This window comes from Dreissena polymorpha, chromosome 8 (genome assembly GCF_020536995.1).
Source record: "Dreissena polymorpha isolate Duluth1 chromosome 8, UMN_Dpol_1.0, whole genome shotgun sequence".
NCBI classification, from domain to species: domain Eukaryota; kingdom Metazoa; phylum Mollusca; class Bivalvia; order Myida; family Dreissenidae; genus Dreissena; species Dreissena polymorpha.
Genome location: NC_068362.1, coordinates 59244816 through 59268760, shown reverse-complemented (window position 1 = coordinate 59268760; position 23945 = coordinate 59244816). Strand labels below are relative to the sequence as shown.

Below are 23945 nucleotides of genomic sequence, written 5' to 3'. Positions count from 1 at the left end.
TCCGTCGCTACGAAACTCCTGCACATTAATGAAGTTTCATTAGTAAGAATCTTTCAACTCATAGAATCATAGAAGGTCTTTGTTAGCGAGGATACGATTTTTTGTTGCAGGACTAGAGCAATGGAAAGTCGTCGTGTAGAAATAAATGTAGTTGAGCCGAGCTCTGTGAGGGCTTATTGCATGTGCGTAAAGTGTCTTCTCAGATTAGCCTAATAAGTCCGCACAGGCTAATCAGGTACGTCACTTTTCGCCTAAACTTGATTTTTGCTAAGAAGAGACTTTCTTGCAACGAAAAATATCATAACAGCGGAAAGTGTCGTCCCAGATTAGCCTGTGCAGTCCGTAAAGGCTATTGAGGACGACACTTTCCGTCTAAACTTGATTTGTTCTAAGAATAGACTTTCTTGAAACGAAAAATATCATAAAAGTGGAAAGTGTCGTCCCTGATTAGCTTGTGCGGACTTCACGGGCTAATCTGGGACGACACTTAACGCACATGCATTAAACCCCTTTTCACAGAGCACGACCCAATTAAATATTTCTTCAAAAGGAAGTCTCTTCTAAACAAAAATCCAGTCTATGCGGAAAGTGTAGTCCCTGAAAATTCTGTGCGGACTGCAGAGGCTAATCTGGGACAACTTTTAACGCACATGCATTAGGCCCCGTTTATCCTGAGCGCGGCTCAATTATAGTACACTTTGTCGATGTCTTCAGTAATGTTAGTTGACTTATCGTGCACTGCGTTGCAGGGCTATACACGATTTTGAAATTTACCAGAATTCAGATTTAAATAATTTAAAATCTATATTTCATGCTCCTGTACTAAATATCAAGTTTCAAAATCAATGATTTGTAGCAGTTGCACGTTTGTCCTCTCCTTGCATCTTTACGTATTATGTTCACGTCATTTCTGGACGGAGATTGCATGACAAATAACTTCACACCATTATGTTATCATATAATTTACTTTTAAACAGTATAAAACAGTATCAAATGCTCTTCCGAAGTCAATAAAATATCACGCTGAACCGGATGTTTCTGTATTTTCAGACGATTGGATCGCAATCATATAACGCAGATCCCTGATTTACTATTTGCCAACATGCCTGAGCTGCAAAGATTGTAAGTACAACTTTATTGTCGGCATACAGTTATTAAATTTTCAATCTTGTGAATTGAGTCGTGTTCTGAGAAAACTTGGCATTATGCATGTGCGTAAAGTGTCGTCCCAGATTAGCCTGTGTGGACTGCAGGGACGGCACTTTCCGCCTTAATTGGATTTTTGCTAAGAAGAGGCGTCGAAAAATGTCATGAAGGCGAAAAGTGTCGTCCCTGATTAGCCTGTGCGGACGACACTTTACGCACATGCATTATGCCAAGTTTTATCAGAACAAGACTCAATTAGATAGAGTAGTTCATGATTTCCGGATCTATGAATGTCGTTGAGTAACACAACATATGGGCCTCCCTCTGTCAAAAGAGGGTCTAATGCATGTACTTAAAGTCCAGATTAGCCTGTGCAGTCCACAGGGACGACACTCTTCGCTTTTATTGTATTTTCATTACAAGGAAGACTCTACTTCACGAAATTCCAGTTAAGGCGGAAAGTGTCGTCCCTGATTAGCTTGTGCGAACTGCACAGGCTTATCTAGGCCGACACGTTACGCGCATGCATTAAACCCCCTTTCCACAGAGTGCGGCTCATCTGTTACCTTTTGTCGTGTTAGCAACAGAGTGTTATTAGGAACGGTGGAAGATTTTTTTAGCGAGGCTTAGGAAACCTAATCCTGCAGCCTTAGTTTTAGGGTTTATCGCCGAGCAAAAAAACTTGCACATTTTCATCACCTTTGTTGTATATTCTGTGTATCCCATGATTCTCGCACATTTTCTGTCTTCAATTTGAGCGTAAACAAAAGAAAATGGCTGAAAACACCATGAACTAAAAATGACGTGTCTGTATTACATTGTGTCCTGTGTCGATCTGACCGATTTACTTTTAGAATGGAGGCAGGTTAGTGCTCTTCAATTTAGTAACTGAAAACAATGGCATTTAAACCCTTTGCATGCTGGGAAAGTTGTCGTCTGCTAAAATGTTGTCTGCTAAATTTCTAAATTAGCGTTTTCTTCGATTTTTTTCAAAGAATACTATCAGAATAGCAAACAGTTTGGATCCTGATGAGACGCCACGTTCTGTGGCGTCTCATCTGGATACAAACTGTTTGCACAGGCCTTCAAAATTCGGTTCCCGCACTGAAAGAGTTAAATAGCACAAAATATGAACACAAACATGTACTGATTGTTTAATAATAAAAAATATGGTTTTGATTTTAGTTAAACTGAAGCTTAACTGCAGTTATACAATGACAGGTATACATTAAAGGTATACACACAAGACTATTACTCACAGAACCTTTTGAAAAGTGCTGTTTTTATGATGTCATTATAGCTTCACAACGACAAAAGCAGCATTCGTGATTTTAAATATAAGACTCGCATACCAATACGGTCTTGTCGTAAACTTTCTTAAATATCAAGGAAATACATACGTCAGGATTTAGATTTCGCCTTGTGATATAAGCATGTGCTTACTTTGAGTTACGCGAACCGTCTGTTTGTTTCGCAATTAGGTTCCTAATTGAAATTCTAATTAGCGCATAATCAGACAATTAAGATAAAACAATGAAACGGTAGATATTTACCGTAACTTGGATGTAAATTACTTAAATAATTACCTAATATATGAGTCTCGCTAAGGGTAAAAGAGACTTAATGCATTTGTGTAAAGTGTCGTCCCAGATTAGACTGTGTAATCCGCATAGGCAAATCAGGGACGACATTTTTCGTTTGAACTGGGTTTTCCATAAGAAGATACTGCCTGTAAAGTAAAATACCATGAACGCGGAAAGTGCGGACTGAACAGGCTAATCTGGGTCGACACATTACTCAAACGCATTCAACCCCGTTTTCACAGAACGTGTCTCATAATTTCAATAAAATTTCGTCAATAGTATTTTCAATTTTATTTCTACGCAAATAAGTTATTGTTCAATATTACTTACGAATAAGAATGTTCCATAGACGTATAGTCAGTTCTGAATATGTGAATGAAGATTATAATTAAGGGTTTGTATCACTTGGATGCACATAATCCCTCGCAGTGTTACGCTAATTTCGGCTTGAGAAAAGGAAGAAACGTTTTTAAAAAGAAAACTGTTTTCTGACTACATATTAAGGTCACATTATCCTCAATAAGAGATGACACAATTGTTATATTGTAACATTTTAACTGTTCGTTAAATACCCGCAAAAATTTTATGCAATGTTCATTGAAAACCTCATATTTCATTCTCAATTTTGATACCCGAATAATCCGATACTGTACCCGTACTGCGATCTTCAATGATTCCATTATCCTCCGTGAAATCGTCAGCTTTCCCACCCTACGGCTAGTGTTTATTTAAGTCTATGGATAATTACTATGTTTTCCACTTGTCCTTTGTCATCCTGTACATTCAAATGGTCATTAGCTCTAAAATCATATAAGGAGTGTCATATGAACGACAAACGGGCTTTTCAAAATGCTACACCCCAAATATTTCTTTCATGAACAATATGAAACATTTTTATTCGCGCTTCTCTTATTTATTCACTATCAGGTCAAAGCCTTATTCAAATTATTTAATAACCATTTAAATGCTTTATTGGTAAGCGACGTGTCGTAATGACAAGCTAACGATTTGTATGATTAACTTTGAAGTAAAACTCTTTAGTAACAAGGCTGAAGTATTCAGTTCATAGTCTAAAAGAAAAACAGATACTTTTCCCTGCCTATGTTCTCGAATCCATTCCCAAATTAAACATGAGCAGACCCTAAAATAGCTGTTTTCGCACCAGAAACTCCAGAGTTTTTAAATATGAAAACCTCGAATCGATTCCCAAATTAAACATGAAAAGACCCTAAAATAGCTGTTTTCGCAAGAACTCTTCCGGAGAGTTTTTAAATATGAAAACAATCAATATGCCTTAAAGTTTAAAAATAAAATCCATTGATCCGGAAATGGGTGAAGTTGTTTGACCGGAAAGCGTATGCGACGCATGTGCAAACATCGCAAAAGCAAGGATTTGTTGGAGTCACAAAACCAAGCGGTAGTATTTGTTGTAAAGCAAATGGCGAACGTCAGACATCGTTCTTTTCACTCTTTTCCCGGTGTTTGCATTCTGATATCAGACCACGGTCTGATATTTTGACATGCTTAACACCACAAATGTGGCACCGTGTGCATAGATGATGCAATGCAGCTGTAGATTTCAAATCTTCTATCTCAGCCAGCATACCGTATTGAAATATTCGTTGCCTCTGTGATACCAGTAACCTTAAAACTATGTGACATTCAAATCTTCCACTTTCTGTTTTTATTCGCGTTGCATTCGGTATTATCATGTGTCTAACATTTATTTTTTTGGTATCTTCATTTTCGCAAATTACAGGAAGGTCTGTTATATTGTCGAAAGATTTTATCTTTCATTTATATGACGATTTGATGTATCGATTTAAAGAAATGTGCCTTATTTATTACAGAAAATTGTATCCTATAACTAATAACCTAGTTTGTCACTATGCCCGTTTCTAACCTTTCGTGTAATAAATCCAAACCTTTTACATAAATGCAGTACGACTGTTCGCTTGTGAAAAATATTATGCTGTTTTCTTTTTAACCCTTTACCACATAGTTAGTTTTTGAAGATGTTGTAGCCCCTAGAAAAGTAACATTTAATGAAATACCTTCCTTACTACAATTCAAGGAGTAAGGCCTGTCATTCCAACCCTGAGTAACTTTTAGCAGCAACAGCATAAAACGTTGAACAGACTGTGAGTTACTCGCAGGCTGTTCTGTTTTATGCTGCTTGCACAAAAAGCCATTTTCACTTTGCTTCTGAGCGGGAAAGGTATATACCAACATATTAAGACCGACTTTTCATGTATAGGAAGCAGACTCTACAGAACAACAAGGTGTTTTTTATTGAATTGTAAATAATTTCAAGAGGATGTGTGATGTTTGATGACTTCATTGCAACTGAATAATATTTAATTATCTTTTCAGAATTTACGATTGAAGTTACTTGAACAAATTACAGTTAATGTTTACAAATAATCAAACCGTTGTTAACATTCATTTATTATATATATGCTGGCTTATTCTTCATTACGAAATCCTAGCGACGAAATATCATGTATTCCATAGAAAAGAATAATCAAAGCACGGAAATATCAGGTAACCACTTAATACATGAACCTTTTAGATTGCAATACACACGATCATTGCCAATAACATTGCGCAGCCCGCCTGTGGTTCGTTAAAAAGTGTATGTAAGGAATTTGCTCATGTACATTTCATACATAACTAAATCGCCGTCGCATATTGCCCCTCGTAGCATGCCCCGTCGCCCTCTTGAATTTCACCCTCAAATGCATTTCAACCAGAAGCTGGCTATAAAAATCAAATTACATGCATTGTTGATTGCACTTCAAAAGGTCACCAGGAAAAGCACGTCTGTTTATTCACGAGCGACTTCGCAGGAGACCCGTATTCTTTATCTGTCCTGTGTACACTAAGGACGTGTTTTACTTGTGATTCTGTTTCAAGTCCTGCGAGGTGAGAGTGCGAACGCTCGCTTTACTTATCACTTAACTTGTTCGCGTTCATTTCAATGAAATTCTGGGTTGATGTATCAGCCGCGGTATTGAAAGAGGTTCGCCCTTTCCAAACGCAAAATGTCATTAAACGATAACATTAGATAAATACAGCGAGCTGTTAGCCCGCGTCTTAGAAATTAGAGAAATTATGAATAAAATAAGGGAACATTAAAGTGAATTTTAATCCAATCAATGATAAGGGGAGGATTATTTTTTCCACCAGGTGGCATTTTCACCATGGGGGACATTTTCACCGCTTTTATTAACTGTATATCATTGTGAGCTTCGAATGCCATTTATCTTGTTTCCAATATAAACAGAATGTGCCTCACTTCACTATTCGTAGTTGCGTCATCATTATATGAGTAGACCCTAAGCTACTGGTTATTTAGTGCAACGTCATTTTCTGTGCGATAATCGGATTTATATTTGCATATTTGATTTATTTGGTTGTTTTCAGAAACTGAGAAAATATTTTGATTGTTACAAAAGTCTTAAAATGATATAAAGCTTGGATTCAAGTATCGTTGTTTAACACGCTATTTGAAGTTAAATAACATGCATTTTCACAAACACCATAACGGCAAAAGAATGCTTAACAGAAAAAACTGAAAAAGAACTTATTTTATTCAATTCTCTTTATGGTAAATCCTTACAAAAGCGCATTGTGGAACGAAGCAGGAAAACGAAAACCTGGAAAACTCAAAAAGAAGAATTTCCAATGAAAATGAATACGCATAACTGGTAATTAATTATACTATAACAGTAAATTCCATAAGAATGTTGTTGCTAAACACGCCTCAAGTGCAAGGATTAAGTGAGATTTAACATTCAATGTTCCAGATGTAAATCCTAATAAAAGCTCTTGTAGAACGAAGCGGGTAAACCGACAAACTATTAAATACGGTTAAATAGAGTATTATATACTGGAATTCACATGCCAGTAACAGCGAGGTGCAACTGTTTTTGATAGCTAATCATTCTGTAGCTTGCATATTATCATGCCAGAAAGCAACCGCCCGATGGTAGCCACGTCTGTATGTACGACGGCCGTAAGGCGTATGATATTGTAATCTACATGAAGCCATCAGATGAGTATACTCTCTTTCAAGCAAGTTTACTAGATTTTCGGTCTGTGCATATATTGTTTTTGTTTAAACATACATGTATTGTATTTATTTATTTGCGTTATTTTATTAAGTTTGTAATAAGCATATTCTCAACAGTGATGTCACTGAATGGAACATTTTACTCGATGATGTTAAGATGTGCAGTCCGCACAGACTAATCAGGGGACAGCACTTTCCGCCTAAACTGGATTTTTGCCAAGAAGATACTTTCTTTAAACAGAACATATCATAAAAGCAGAAAGTGTCGTACCTGATTAGCCTGTGCGGACTGCACAGTCTAATTAGGGACGTCACTTTACGCACATGGCAAAAACTCCCTTTTTGCATAACACGGCCAATATATTGCACTAGATGAACTATGAACAAGGAAACTTCAGTTGCTTTAATTAATCGTTTTGTTCTACGGAGGTACACACTGCTTTACGGTCTCCAACACAAGTAATACATGTAAATAATTGCGCGGAGAAAATAACACCTGGGCGTCATAAACTATACAGCATTCCATTTTTCATTTAAAACGTTATGACGACCTTATATCAGAAGAAGGGGCGCATTCGTATGCATCGTTGTATTGTTTAGGCCGATTACAACCTACGTGTAAACGTGTTTTACAAAATAAGTTTCATATGGTTGTTAAATCCACCATTACTTCTTAAAATGCCGTATCTACATGCAATGGTTGTGAATTGAAATTATTATAAGTGGCACGATAGAATACGCATAGCAGCAAAAACATGTTAAGAAGTAAGAACATTGAATTTTAGAAAAACTTTTTTTGAAATCTAATGTTCGGAAAAATATATGCAGTTGAATACGCAACACAATATATAATATATATATATATATATATATATATATATATATATATATATATATATATATATATATATATTATATATATATAAAAGTAAAAACACGTGTCTGGGATTTTAAATATATATTGATTTAGCCAACGCGTTTCGCATAGCTCATCAGGGCATAATACAATATATTACAACGTCAAAATGTCATGGAGATAACGTCATATCAATTATGACGTCATAACGTCAATAATATTAAATGAAATTTAATTTGGGTTTAAATACATGTATAAAATGTTGTTCTTTTGCTAACCTAGCTGAAATATTGTTTGAAAATAGCTTATAAAATGGAAATATTTTAAATTTTGGTTCATTATGTGAACATTCATCTAAATGTTTACTTAAAGGCATCTGTCTTGTTGAGGGGTCTCGCATTTGTTGTTCATGGACAGATCGCCTATTTCTAAGTTTATCGCCAGTTTGGCCTATATAATATTGTTTGCATCCATTGCATACTAATACATAAATCACATTTTGTATATCACATGACATATTAGTTTTTATTTTGAACATTTGCCATTAAAATCAAAAGAATTCCCTTCAATAATATAACCACACAGGGCGCATCTAGGGTCATTACATTTGGATACTCTTGGTTCTTGAGATGAAAAGTAAGATTTGGTTAACAGACGTTTTAAATTAGGTGGCTGTCGCTTACATTTTATTATCTTCTGATTTGAAATTATTTTCTTCATAACCGGGTCTGTTTGTAAAATGTCAATGTTGTTTTTTAATACGCCAAACAGTTCTTTACTTTTTGGATTTTGTGTTGAAATAAATGGAATTATATTACTCTTGTCTTTTTGTGTTGATTTTGAAAGTAATTCATGTTTAGGGATGGAAAGTGCTTTTTTAATACCTGTATTTATAATAGATTGTGGATATTTTCTTTGAATAAGGGAATGCTTAAGTTCATTTAAACGTTTTAGTTTAAGTTTATCATTCGAAACTATGGTGCAGATCCGTTTCGCTAAAGTGAAAGGAATATTTATCTTTGTGTGTTTATTATGACACGAGGTAAAATTAAGATATTGTTTAGAATCGGTTTCTTTGTAATATATATCAGTATTAATTTCAGTATTAATTTTTATAATCAATATATCAAGAAATGGTAACTCGAGTGTGCTTGTTTGCATTGTAAACTTGATATCCGAATGTAAGTTGTTTTAAATAGTATAAAAGTTTTGAAGTTCATGGGGAAATTTTGTCCAGAAAATAAAGCAATCGTCTAGAAATTGTATTATGCCCTGATGAGCTATGCGAAACGCGTTGGCTAAATCAATATATATTTAAAATCCCAGACACGTGTTTTTACTTTTATTATATAATATTCACAATCTGGATTATTACATTTTACTTATATAAATAAATATATATATATATATATATATATATATATTCACACATATGGCCAGTTACGGGGTCTCTGATTTAGAAATAGGTTATGGGGTTCCCACTTTAAATACATGTATCTCCATACCCTTTTTTATCCGATATAAACACGAATTAAGGTATATAGGGGTACCTACTATTATTATTGTATATAAATACGTCATTTATTTAACGTCTTATACAAGGAAATATATAGCGAACTTATTTGCGAGGTATATACAATTTCAATTTCAGACCTGATTGTGGTTTTCGATTTAAGACCTTATTGTGAGATTTGATTGCATTACCTCCCCTACACCCCCCTCATAGTAATTAAAGGAGCCTAGATTGCGGGGTTGTATATAGACCCCGTTTTTTATATTGACCCTCGTAAGTACAGTCTGAAAACTACAGAGACCGCGTAACTGGCACTATGTATTGGTATATATATATATATATATATATATATATATATATATATATATATATATATTCACACATATGGCCAGTTACGGGGTCTCTGATTTAGAAATAGGTATGGGGTTCCCACTTTAAATACATGTATCTCCATACCCTTTTTTATCCGATATAAACACGAATAAGGTATATAGGGGTACCTACTATTATTATTGTATATAAATACGTCATTTATTTAACGTCTTATACAAGGAAATATATAGCGAACTTATTTGCGAGGTATATACAATTTCAATTTCAGACCTGATGTGGTTTTCGATTTAAGACCTTATTGTGAGATTTGATTGCATTACCTCCCCTACACCCCCCTCATAGTAATTAAAGGAGCCTAGATTGCGGGGTTGTATATAGACCCCGTTTTTTATATTGACCTCGTAAGTACAGTCTGAAAACTACAGAGACCGCGTAACTGGCACTATGTATTGGTATATATATATAATATATATATATATATATATATATATATATATATATATATATATATATATATATATATATATATATATACATATATTTTAATCTTTGTTATAATCGAAAAAGAACTTTCCTATATTTAACAAATGGATTACATTTGATGATTCTCTTTGTTATTTTACCACAAACGAAGTGCATCAGAAGAAAGGTACAGCTGTTCACATTATTACTCTTAAGGGCATACATCAATAGCAACTGAAAACATAACACTCGTAATAGTGGTATTGTTTTGACTGTTTGTTTATACAATCTGGTGAATGGAGTGCTTTTACATACACAGTAGTGACACCATCATCATTTATGTTTGGAATATTGAACATAATTACACATGTGTTTATATAATTTGACGGCGACCTTTGGCAGTGCGTCAGCCACATCTGGGGCCATGTTGCATTTTGGTAACCCATCTGTTACCGTTAGATTAATTTTAATAATGATTAATTGGGTAATTATAGAAATCAGAATTGTGTGGTTGCTTTGATAGATATTTTTTTTTATTAGCCTATGTGTTATGTAAGGAATAAATTATTTAAACTAATGCACTTTTTCAACTTATTTTTTGGCTGAAACGTATTTAAGAATGGTTAAATATTATAACAATAGTGTATTTAACTTTAAAACGACTATCATTCAATTATAGACATAATAAACATTACCAAGGTACATGGTAAATCAGACAATGTAAGGAGTATATTTAGTGTAGTACCGATAACTTACATTTAACTGATGAACAATAAAACACAAACTAATGTAAACATTTCGTAGTATTGGGATAAAAACTGTGTGTAAACACTGGTTCACTAGACTTCATTTTGTTTTCAGACTGCAGATGTAAGAAACCGTAAGTCGCCATCAAATCCATAAATAAATTACTTCTCGGATAATTGAATCGCCCGGCAAACAATTTATGAAACGTTATTTGTTTAAAATAAAATACAGTCAAAGATCGCTGTAATAATATATAGACTTTTTTATAATAACATTTCGCCCGAATATTCCCTACATAATATGCATACGATATAACGTTAGATCGTGTTCAAGAAGAATCCATATTAGATATCTTCTTGAAAGAATCAAGATAAGTCGAAACTATCAATGCACGTCAAATATGCATAAGCAAAACACAAAGGTCAAGATAAACTCACGCGCGAGGGTTACAGGCTAATGCAAAATGATATGAAATCAAGGCAAACATTGGAACATTGCATATTTATCAAATCAAATATTTACCTAGCATTTGAAGTGAGGCACGACGAAACCGGTTTAGTAGGCACATCTGTTCGGTATGGGATATCGTAATAATAATGCATTTAAACTATTTCACCGTTTTGTTTGATGATAAAAAACATCAACTTCATGGCAATTACTTATTGGCACTATGGTAATTAAATTGCCGTAAACCGATTGACACATTTAGGCTTATCATGTTCGCATGAACGGTTTTCAAGTCAATTCAAATGCAAATAGAAACGCGCATGCTGATTTGTAACATATTTTACGCTCGTCTAGACCACTTAGTGAATCAGCATCTTCATTGATGCATTCTTAAGTATCTAGGTAACCAGAAAACTCGCACACGTACATACGAATCAGACACGTTTGCATATCAAGCAAAAGCATCTCCGCACAAGCGGAAAACTTGAACAAAAATGTAGGAATGGCACCACTTACTATTGAGCTGCGCTTTGTGAAAACCGATTAATGCAAGTGTCTTCAAAACAAAAGAACAGTCTATGCGGAAAGTTTGAGCCCAGATTAGCCTGTGTGGACTGCTCATGCTAATCTGGAAGGATATTTTCGCACGTGAACTAAGCCCCGTTTTTCCAAAGCGCGACTTCCTATTGCAATAACTTATGACTTCTTCTTAATGTATGTTTTGCAACTATACATGCATATGAACGAACGCACGGTTCTAACTTTTGGAATAGCACAATTTGGCAGGTTTTTTTTTGTATTAGTGTTACGTAATGATTGCAAAAAACTTCAAACCCTGCTGCGGAACATCAAAAGGAAGTAAATTGACTATATCACTTAAGGTATTAATTAAATCTCAAAGATCTTATGCCAAGCAATTCGTATTCAAACAACTTTTATTACATGAATAAACTGTTCTGAGACTTTCATTGCGAAACGTGCGCTGTTAACAGTGTATACGATGCTAACACGAAAAGCTATCAGCGACGTGTATACGGTTTCCTCATCGTGTTCGCATAGCCTTGACGTGTGCCAATTAGCGCGGCGGAATAAATCAATTTATCACGCGTTATTAAGTTATACGAGCGTCGCAAGGTGTGTCCCTAACCTCGGTAACACCGTAGTAAACGTGAGGGATGATTGTGATAAATACCGCTCGGACCACTAACGATTGTTAGAAAGTAGTCATTATAACTAGATGCAAGGATGATCAATGGATCTAATAAGAATAGATTATATAATAAGACATGCGGTAAAGTGAATCAACCTGAAACTCCACTATCGCCAAAAGAGAAACATAGTTTCATCAACACGCTCTCCTTTATTTTTATGCCATGGTATCATTTTGGGGTTAAAAGCGGTTTAATGGTACCAAAACCTTATACTGAAAAATACCATTGTATTTGTCAATGAGTTATATTTCCTTGTGTTTTTTTTTGTCACTGTAATATTTACTATATGTTAAAATCTATCTTAAGCTTGCCATTATCTGAATTATCTGACTGAGGGACGAGTGTTTGTATGGTGATGGAATACTTAAAAAATAACTTGTGACCATGAACCTATGTAAAAAACCGACAAGAAACGCTATCGTGTGCAAAAAAATTACAATAGCAATATTACCACAGTATAGTAGGAAATACACGTGCTACTTGTGAACTTCTAAAAACTATTACCTGATGAAGCCAAATGCCAAAAAAATCTCTTTGCGTATAAACACTGTTTTTGCAATGTTGCGATTCGCGCTCTTTCGTAGAAACTGAATCGAGAGTAAAACTGATGAACGCTAAAAAATCGCAGCTGTGGTGTGAAGATGCATAACACTCTCTTGTCTTGTCAGCACGAGAAATGTTTTTTTCCCCGGATAATAAATCATAAACAATATTAAGGATTTGTATAGACGAAATGATAGTTAAATGGATGTAATGCAATGAAGTACAAGTGACTCAGATGTATGTTTTCCCTATATAACGTGAACCGATCGGTTAAGCAGATTCGCAAAGTTGTTGGGCCTAGCAGGTGATCGTGCTTGTTGAAAACTATTGGAGCTGCGTCATGCGAAAATGGGTCTTACGCCAAATGCTTTAAGAGTAATTCATGACCAGCCTGCACAATCGCAGGAGCATCATGTCCTCCATTAAGTAACGCAAGGATTCGTGATCTCGGTAGCGGATAGGGTTGCTACTGACCAGATCTCGGTAGCTGACAGGGTAGCTACTGACCAGATCTCGGTAGCGGATAGGGTAGCTACTGACCAGATCTTCGGTAGCGGACAGGGTAGCTACTGACCAGATCTCGGTAGCGGACAGGGTAGCTACTGACCAGATCTCGGTAGCGGACAGGGTAGCTACTGACCCGATCTCGGTAGCGGACAGGGTAGCTACTGACCAGATCTCGGTAGCGGACAGGGTAGCTACTGACCAGATCTCGGTAGCGGACAGGGTAGCTACTGACCAGACTCACATGACAAGGCTCTTTTTACGCTGTGATAAAGGAGCGCATTTTTCTTTATCATAAACGTCTATATATACATGTATTTTTTTATTGATAATCATTGTTTATTTATTTTTTTAATTACAATAACTGATACTGGTAACACTCAGTAAAATGTTTTATAATATCAATACATATTGAGTTCACTCGTATGAAGATGGTGACAGGTGTTTGTCAATGGACAATATACATAAATTGAAATCTAGGAACGTAGAGAATATTTTACAAGACCAGATTCGTACCATAGTGCGAATGCTGTGCAAAAGACAACGAACACTCTCGCCCCACACCATAAGATCACGTTTTAATTTTCAAATGCATTTAAACAATATTGTTACCGTACATTTACAATTTTCTGCAATGATGGTACTTATGTCTTGAACTACGCTTTCTTGTCAAAATATGCTTACTTAAGCGCTGTTCGCTATTGATAGTGCAAACTGCACAGACGACACTCAATGGCAGAACCATGCAGGCAGACGAGTGATGTCAAATCATACGGTAGCAGACGAACAACGTGACGGTAGCGGACGATACTGAATGACACGTCAGATCATCGATTGCTGACCATTTAGGTGCAGACGACCCGTTGACACAGACATGTCTGTTATCGGCTGTGTCAATTAGCTTCATAACAAGTCTTTTGTTTCTATAGTTACTGAAGAAAGTCCAGAACAGTCTTTTGTATGATGATCCCAATTAAAAAAAAAAACAAAAACAAAACAAAACGAAAAACAGCACTATGTAAGAAATATATTGGATTCGGTAGTGATTGGGGTATACACAGTTACAAATTTGAAACATACGGTCAAAATTGTTTAGAAGTAAATGTATTTATGTGGGAAAGTTTCTTACTGAAAACCAATAGGTATTTAACTATTTATATCGACCGCCTTTTGGAAATGTGTGTCTTACATGAACTACAGATAGCAGTTGTGTTTTTTACGGCTGTTTATACATGTATACTACACATTTGATAAAAAAAGACCCAACGGTATTAAAAAAAACTGTTTTCTTAAATCTGGTGTTTACATAATTAATTTGTAGCAATAAACGGCCGTGAACTTCTTTGGCTTTGATGTGACACAATGTATACAGAGTTCTGAAAAAGTCTACACTTTGTTAATGCTAAAAATTGTAAATACAAGATATTGATATAGAACGTGTGAATGTTTCTTGGGAGGTCGCTGCTGACAACAAAAATGAGTTTCTTGAGTTTGCAACATATGGGATATTTGAGTGGCGCACGTATAATTACCAAAACGAATTTGTTAATTCTGCTTTTGCTAGCGCGATCATTACCAAGTACCTGTAAGAGGTTCATAATTCCTGCAAATCATGGCTGCTTGATATGTTAACATAGCAAGAAACGACATAGCTGAAGAGAAGCAAATTGACTTATAAATTGTATGTGACCTTTGGTTGTTACAAACATATCGCATCGAGGTAAGTTAAGGTAGACATCATAGCATAAATGTCCAAACGCCGTATAAACGGTGCCAATCACGTTGATTAATGCGACGTAAACGTGAAGTATGCGGAACGCGATGTCGGCACAGAAAACCACTCTGTTCAGATTATGTGGCTGTTGTTTGTGTCTGTACTTATCATATGTTGCTTTCCTTTTACCTTTAAACAGAAACAGGTTGGTCAGCTTTGGCGAAACACGGAGTTAGTGTAGATATTTTCCAATCGTTTATTTTTATTCAAAATACAATTCTCATGACAATAGCTTTTTAGGCGAAAAAAAAAGACTTGTTAAGTGGCATTTTAAATACAAATGTATTACACATTTATAGATATTTTATTAAGCTATAATATGCATAACCGAGTGTTTCAATATTGAATTTGGCGAGATAAACATGTCATTCACAATGTGGACACTTTTGAAAGTATTACCATTCTGCGGTTTTGGCTTACTGAGTATTTATGTCGACAAGTCTGCTTATCCCTTTAATCATTGTTTAAAACAAGTAATGAACCCCACTTATACTGTCTGAGAAATGTGGTTTTATTCAGACATCGGGAGGTTTACGTTAGCGAGATGCTCTGATGACAGACACTATGACCTTGCTTCGTAGGCTGAACGGCTGTAAATTGGAGGATAAACGTTGATCAACGCACATTGTCGTGTGTTTTTGATGCAACATGAACAAATAGATTGATTTATACGTTCAAATCTGACAAGCTCGGTCCGTATCGCAGACAAGTTCTCTTTGTCTGTGTGGAAAAGTCAGTTTTCTAATAATAGCGTTTTTAATATTGTATGAGTAAGTGTTATACGCACAATTGGAAACGCCAACACAATTCATGCCTCGTGTTTACTGCAAGCGTGTCGTACCAAGTGTACGAATAACAAAACATGCTTCGAGTTCTAAACATAAATGAAGTATATGAACACAAATCATGAGAATAATTTATCTCACCAATATATTACTCGATAAATTGCGGAGAAATACCTTGTCTGCCTCAGACTGTCGTACACGATGATATAATGTTTGACACTTGGCAAGGGTCTTTACACCACCCTGGCTGCTAACGCATGTTATCGGTGTCACTTGTTGTAATACTGGTACTTTTTTTAAAAAGAAAAAATACCACTAAAGCTGAAAGTCGTGCCCCGGATAAGCCTGTGGGTACTTCAAGGGTAATCTTGGACGACACTTTACGGCAGATGCATTAAGCCCCGTTTTGACAGGGAGGCTCGTTTGTTTGCGACCGGTCTTTTATTTAAGACACAGACATGGTGTGTCGTAAATTTAGTAACGTGCACGAGAAGTGGTTTTAAACGGTTACAAAGAAAGCGCATCAACTCTAAATAAGTTATATTATTGTTGTCATTTTCACAGCGAGACGGCTTTGCAAAAAACTTAATTTAAATAATAACCTGATAATCAGAGTTTCCTTTTACAAATGGCAACACGTTCAAGGTACATCATTATTCCTCAATGAATAAGTAAAATTACCACACCAGTTCGTGGCAACTATTTATTCATGCAAAGCATGCAGACATATATCAGGTTACACCGAATGATTTACGGTATTATTTAGTTTGACGTACGCTGCTGTCGCGCTGATCAAAGGTTTTCATGCAAATTGTATGACCCGAAGACTTTCATTTGCCACATATTTTTTTCTCAACGGACAGTAAGTACTGTCGAGTCAATTAATATCATTGGAACGGCAGCGGTGCGGTTGCCTCGAACATCTGGCAAAGGAGTAAAACTATTGACCGAAGACAAAGCGAACCGTCACATTGAAACCTCGTTTTCTTTTCAAGTTTTGACGGCGGATCACGCGGTTTCATATTATATATATGGGCTGCGTTAGATGATTTATAAATCATACGTTCGCAACAACGCGACTGTTGGTGAAAAGTTAGATGTGGCTCCGGATTAGATAGACCATTCAAGAACTGATAATATGTTAAATACAGATTTAACCCATTTATGCCTAGTGGACTCTCCCATTCTTCTAAATTGGATCAATTTATTTCCAAATTTAGGGATGTCAAGTATATTCATTTCTACATTTTGAATATTTCTTACAGAAATTCCTTTAAACAAACAGCGCAGACCCTGATGAGACGCCGCATCATGCTGTTGCCAATGCCTTTTTTCTAGACGCTAGGCATAAATGGGTTAAATACAGCTTTAAAGTCACTCTGTTTTATTTTTTCTTGTGTTATTAAATTATATCTATGCAAGCGAGTGCTGATTTCGGTGATTAATAATCCATTAAGATTTTCTTTATCGATGATTTGGGTCGATAGCTAAGTCATGCAGTTTGAAATCAGACCAATATTCAGAAAATAAATAACTTATTTTATCATTTAATGATTCATCATATTTACACGAAACTTGTATTTAACCCATTTCTTATCCCAGTGTCAACACCAGAGCTTTTCATTAAATGTAAACTGTCTAAACAAATTGATTTTGAATGATCCTTTGGCAAATTACCTGGAGATATTAACCCTTTTCATGCTGGGAAATTTGTCGTCTGCTAAAATGTCGTCTGCTGAATTTGTTAAATTAGCATTTTCTTCGATTTTTTTTCAAAGAATACTATCAGAATAGCAAACAGTTTGAATCCTGATGAGACGCCACGTTCTGTGGCGTCTCATCTGGATCCAAACTGTTTGCAAAGTCCTTCAAAATTCGGTTCCAGCACTGAAAGAGTTAAACGAAATAACGCACGTCAGTTTGTACGGGGAGATGGGTGGGGTCTTGTTATCACAGAAGCACATACTATTATATGTATTGCCAAAATCGCAAATGTTGCCTTCACGTTAGAGTCCAACGATTGCCCGCATATATTTAGCATTACAGCGAAGTAAGCAAGTAAATTTACTTCTTACAATTAGTTCTTTATGATTTGCTGCAAAATAGAAACGTTGGAATTTACTTCTGCTGTAAACCCAGTAATTCTTAAAAACTGATCTTTGTGCTCAATCTTTGTAAAGCACCCGTTAACTGAACATTAGCAAATAATACCCCATTTAACCCATTTATGCCTAGCGTCTAGAAAAAAAGGCCCTGGCAAACAGCATAGACCCAGATGAGACGCCGCATGATGCGGCGTCTCATCTGGGTCTGCGCTGTTTGCTTAAGGAATTTCTGTAAATAAAATTCTAAATATAGAATTAAATATCCTACACATCCCTAATTTTGGAAATGATTTGATCCAATTTAGAAGGATGGGAGAGTCCACTATGCATAAATGGGTTAAATTACTATTATTTGTGGCGTTCTTAAGTATGTCGGCTCTCCTGAGTTGCTCGCATAATATTTTTCCGGTGACGCGGGGAAATGTAAAAACAATATTGCTCAACATTCGTCTTCTCACAGCATTAATATGCCTGTGTAAGTGTAGCAACGTTCCATGCTCATAACATGTCATAACACCCACTTGGAAAGAAGAGTTGAACAACAGAACTGTTGCCAACCACTTCGCACTGTATGAGATTTCGAGATGTTCATCTTCATATTTACTCATAATTATGCTTATTACATGATGTTAGAACGCGGTCTGGCATCGAAAAGAAACATTTCAGTGATTAGACGAACTACTTTGATTAAATCAACAGAATATTTTCATTCGTTATTTGTGCTGCGTATCATTACCTAGATAATTCTAACCTGTGCTAATAAACTCAAAATGTTCACGCAGATTTCATGAAGATTTACCCTATTACATTCCAGGTACACAGACTAGCATTCTGTGATTAAATTTCGCAAAGATGAAAGGCGTCAATTTTATTATATTTGTTTAACCCATTTATGCCTAGCGTCTAGAAAAAAGGCCTTGGCAAACGGCGTAGACCCAGATGAGACGCCGCATGATGTGGCGTTTCATCAGGGTCTGCGTTGTTTGCTTAAAGGAATTACTATAAGAAATATTCTAAATATAGAAATAAATATACAAGACATCCCTAGTTTTGGAAATATATTGATCCAATTTAGGAGGATGGAAGAGTCCACAAGGCATAAATGGGTTATATTTGTTAAACGTAATTTATTAGCCGCATTTTTTGTTGGATTTCAATTACATAATTATTATTTATATTACAGATTTCAAAGTTTATTTGTAAAAGCGAGGTTTTTGTTATGATTTGATTTAGTTATTCTATGGTTTATATTCGGCTTTGTTTTCAATACATACCGGTATAGAGCATCACTTTAGGAACGTATATTTTATATATCAGGAATGGATCTTTAAATATACATTTAGTTTTATTGTATGATTCGTTCTGCAGATTAGGAATGGACATTCCAATATACATAACGGTTTGTTGTAAGATTGGTATGATTAAGCTAACTAATTGAAAGAAACCCTAGTTATCCCAACATAAGCAAGTATTCGTGGGTATGATGAACGCTCACTCTATGTCTGGCGCACTAACCATTTCACCCCACCCGGCTTCCAATTAGGACGGAGTGGATCGCTATTCCACTCGCCTGCTCAAGCAGTTAGCAGACCTCAGCCCTAGATCCCGAATCTTGTTTCACGTTCGTCCTCTCTGCCAACACTAACAAACACACTCAAGCATACGGCGCACGGATCTGCAATTGTAATTTGCTTAATGTAAATACTATCAGCAGAAGAAACTTCGAAACTTTTTCATATTTCAAAGAAGTCTGGCATCTGTATTGCCTGGCGCGTTTGTACCGTCGGCTTTAGGAAACTCCGAACAAAGGGATGTGGATAATATTGCAGTCTTTTTATAATGTAAACTTTGTCGACACTTTGATGACGCGTTCTCCGATTTTGAAAGGCATTAACTGCTTATGTGTTAATTCTTTACATTTCTTTTTTTTCTTTAACCCATGTATTCCTAGTGGACTCTCCCATCCTTCTAAATTGGATCAATGTATTTTCAAAATTAGGGATGTCTAGTATGTTTATTTCTATATTTAGAATATTTCTTACAAAAATTCCTTAAAGCAAACAGCGTAGATCCAGATGAGACTCCGCATCATGCGGCGTCTCATCTGGGTCTACGATGTTTGCCAAGGCCTTTTTTTCTATACGCTAGGCATAAATGGGTTAATAAAATGTTTCGATTCAAATATGTAACATACGTTGTCCTTTGTGTTGATGAAATCATCTCGAATAGTAAACCTTATCCTAGCATAATGTGTTTTGTTTTGATAAAGTAATTTCAAGAGTCATTTCCAACAGAGTTTCACATACAAAACGAAAGATTTTCAAGACAATATTTGGTCAATGTCCGATCTGTAGGCTTGGTAGGAGTGTCTTAAGAAGCAAACAGAAAGGGATTCAGAGGCATGCTGTGGCGCTTAGACGGGAAGGCGTTACTTGGGAGTCATTAGCCCCATCAGCCTGTCAATATCTCCCCGGACCATCGCTCGTTTTGTCGACAAACATGTAGTTAAAGATAATTTGGCCCATGTATAGCAAGGTCTGTCCATTATGGGCACCCCGTGAATGTGACATCAGCGGTGATTTGCTAATGGGGTGAGATTGGCGCGCCAGCATGCGTTCATTAAAATGCTCGTTTCAGTCGGTGTTTAAAGGTTTATTTCCGTCAGTGATTTAGTTAAATATTGTCAGTTGAACATGTTTGTAATCGCGCTTTATGGCGTCATATTGTAATACTACACTATACCATACGATACAATATTATAGTGAATGCAAAATGCTTATACAATCGTAAGGAAATTGATAATGTTCACGTTTTGTGTAAGTTAAATGAAAAATCTGATCACAATATAAAATGGTTTTGATGCGTTATGGTGAACAGAAACGTAAAGTTTGTTGCAATTTGAAACGGTGCGTTTTAGTTCTTGCATTTCAATCAATTGTTCAGACCTATTTTCAAAACATAAGAGCCAGCTCACTTTCTTGCAGATGAATGCACACTTGATTCTTTTCTTGGTTGTATTACCAGAAGGTTATATTAATATATCGTTGATAGTTGGTTATTTATATCATTTACCATTCAAGACAATGTATACAAAGTTTGTACTGCAGTCGCTACTTTGGTGGCACCATATAAAAGTATTAGTACAATTTAGGCGCATTATCAACAATAAACATGTGATCTATGGGTTGAGCATATACAAAGACAACATTGATCTGATTTGAGTAGAATCGTTGCAGTATTTCGTTAAATCGATATTTCCTGGAAAACATACGCTTATCTGATGATAAATGTTAGTATGGATAAAAACAATAAAAAATCACGTGCTTTGTGGTTAGTGTAACACTTATCATTAATCTTCAGTGAAACTGGGAATATATGTCTGATATATTACCCTGATTGCTTGCGGATTATTAGCTAATATATCGAGGAATAGATATAGCATTTTTATCATAACACACGTTTTACGGCTTCCTACCATCGAACAGGAATTAGTAGCAGGAAATAAGCCTGGCTTCGTATCAACCGCCGGAATGTTAACCAGACGTTGTTTATTGTATTTCCCGCGTTGCGAGCGCATGCCTTAAAGGGGATCGTATGTCGTAAAATATTAAGATGTCGTAAAACGAGGAGTTTTATCAGCGAAAAACATGCATATTTTGCACATGCGGTGATAGAATTTGTGGGAAAATAGGGTCATCATTGTTCGACCACAACGAATGAAAGCGGGTATTTGCAATAGAAAGGAAAAGAGCTTTGATGTGACTTCAACATGTAATACTATTTTTTCTAGTCCAAACAGCGCATACACTGTAATCAATCAGTCACCAATCGTGTTTAATACAGCGTCTTGAATTATTAACCAATTTATGCCTAGCGTCTAGAAAAAAGGCATTGGCAAACAGCGTAGACCCAGATGAGACGCCACATGATGGAATTTGTGTAAGAAATATTCTAATTATAGAAATAAATATAATAGACATTCCTAATTTTGGAAATAATTGATCCAATTTTAGAAGGATGGGAAAGTCCACTAGGCATAAATGGGTTAATTACCTGATTATAGTCTCTCAACTACCGGCCAGCTAGGCAATTACAGACCCCGACTTAATACTTTGCCCCTGTGCGGACAGCGGAGGTCGAATCGGACCTCCCCCATATATTTATCCGTCGGTAAACAACCTGACTTGACATCACGTATTGATGGAGAAATGCTGTAGCACCGGTCAAAGAATAACATGGAGTTCAGATGTGTACCAAAAAAGTTATCTACGATTAATTTAACCCATTTATGCCTAGCGTCTAGAAAAAAGGCTTTGGCAAACAGCGTAGACCCAGATGAGACGCCGCATGATGCGGCGACTCATCAGGGTCTACGCTGTTTGCTTACAGGAATTTCTGTAAGAAATATTCTAAATATATAAATAAGTATACTAGAAATCCCTAAATTTGGAAATAAATTGATCCAATTTAGAATGATGGGAGAGTCCACTAGGCATAACTGGGTTAAGAATTGCTGGCCCTCAATCGCAAGCTATGCAACAGCAAAACTGAAAACACTTTAGTTTACTATACTGTCATCGGTAGGATTAATCCATATTTAAGAATGCCTGTTTACGATCATTTGCAGTTATTATGATTTAATTTAAGATATGTGCAAGCAGATTAATTGACATTGTGTTTCAAACATTACTGTGTTAGTTTTACTAACCGCAATAGAGTAAATATTTTACTGATAAAACATCTTCTTTTAACCGATTTTAATTTATTTTAGACTAGATTTAAGTTTAGAAGAGACTTCCTTGAAATTGTCGTCCATGTGCAGTCCGCACAGGCTTATCTGAGAGACTCTTTCAGTGCATGCATTAAGATCCGTTTTCCCAGATCGAGGCTCATTTAGAAATGCGACTTCGACTTGTCAAGGTTTGAGTGCCGAAACTATAGTATATTGAAAAAAAAATCGGTTCAGCAGATCCATCGGTTTAACCCTCAGTCTGCGATTATTTGATTATTTGGCCGCTTTCGTGGTATCTGTTCGAACTTTTTTCTCTATTGAAGTCGATCAACTGGGCTGAAAATAATTTAATTACGGTCTGACTGGCGATGCATGTGACTCGCGTAGTTCACATTGTACTCCTCAAATGGCTCATAAAATCGCTTAATTTGCCTCAACGTGACTCTTGTGTTTTAGACTCCTTAAAACAATGCCTTGAATTTTGCGCGTCTAATCTTAATTAATATTTTCACGCGAAGGGTTTTTGACGCCCTTGACAATCAATTAAGTAGAAATGTTTGGCAGATATCTATCAATAGGTTGAAATTCCTGCGAGAAAAATAGGAATAATTTTCTTATGAAAATCGTTGACATCTGGGATAAGATTAGGTCACTCAAACACATGTTTTCAGAGAGATATAATTTCAATTTATCGCTTGATCGATTGGACCTGATTTTAACCATTAATTGTAACTCTATTTTGTTTTCTATCTTACTTTTGCATATGTACGAAGCATGCGTAGTATAGTAAATTTACTGTACGAATGATACTTTACATGTTTAGATTGCGAACTTATTCTGATAGTCCAATGCCAGTTAATTCCATTGTTATTATTTTCCTTATCTACCGTGTATTGTCAAGGAATTCGAATCGAGTCATTTTTCGAAAGCTGGAGAGTTCATCCCACTCCATATAACAGACTCGTATAAGAGTATAAGACATCGAAGGGTCCTTTTAATCATACTGGTACTTAATGTGATAAGCTGGGTCGGTATTCACAAATCTCCTTAGAGAAAAATCTTAATAATTTAGTTCGTAATGAAGTAAACAGTTTCAGATTAATTTTGTATAAGAAATCCCATGTTTACT

The 23945-nt window shown here is 35.8% G+C and overlaps 1 protein-coding gene across 2 annotated transcripts in view; it reads left to right on the top strand.

The window, feature by feature from the left end:
* Positions 1–1050: 1050 nt before the first annotated feature.
* The window catches only part of LOC127842455 (protein slit-like), a 66503-nt gene continuing 43608 nt past the window's right edge, over positions 1051–23945 (top strand). For both annotated transcript variants that reach the window (XM_052371979.1, XM_052371977.1), the window contains exon 1: positions 1051–1122. The gene's annotated coding sequence lies outside the window, so the exon portion shown is untranslated. The remainder of the gene's footprint in view (positions 1123–23945) is intronic.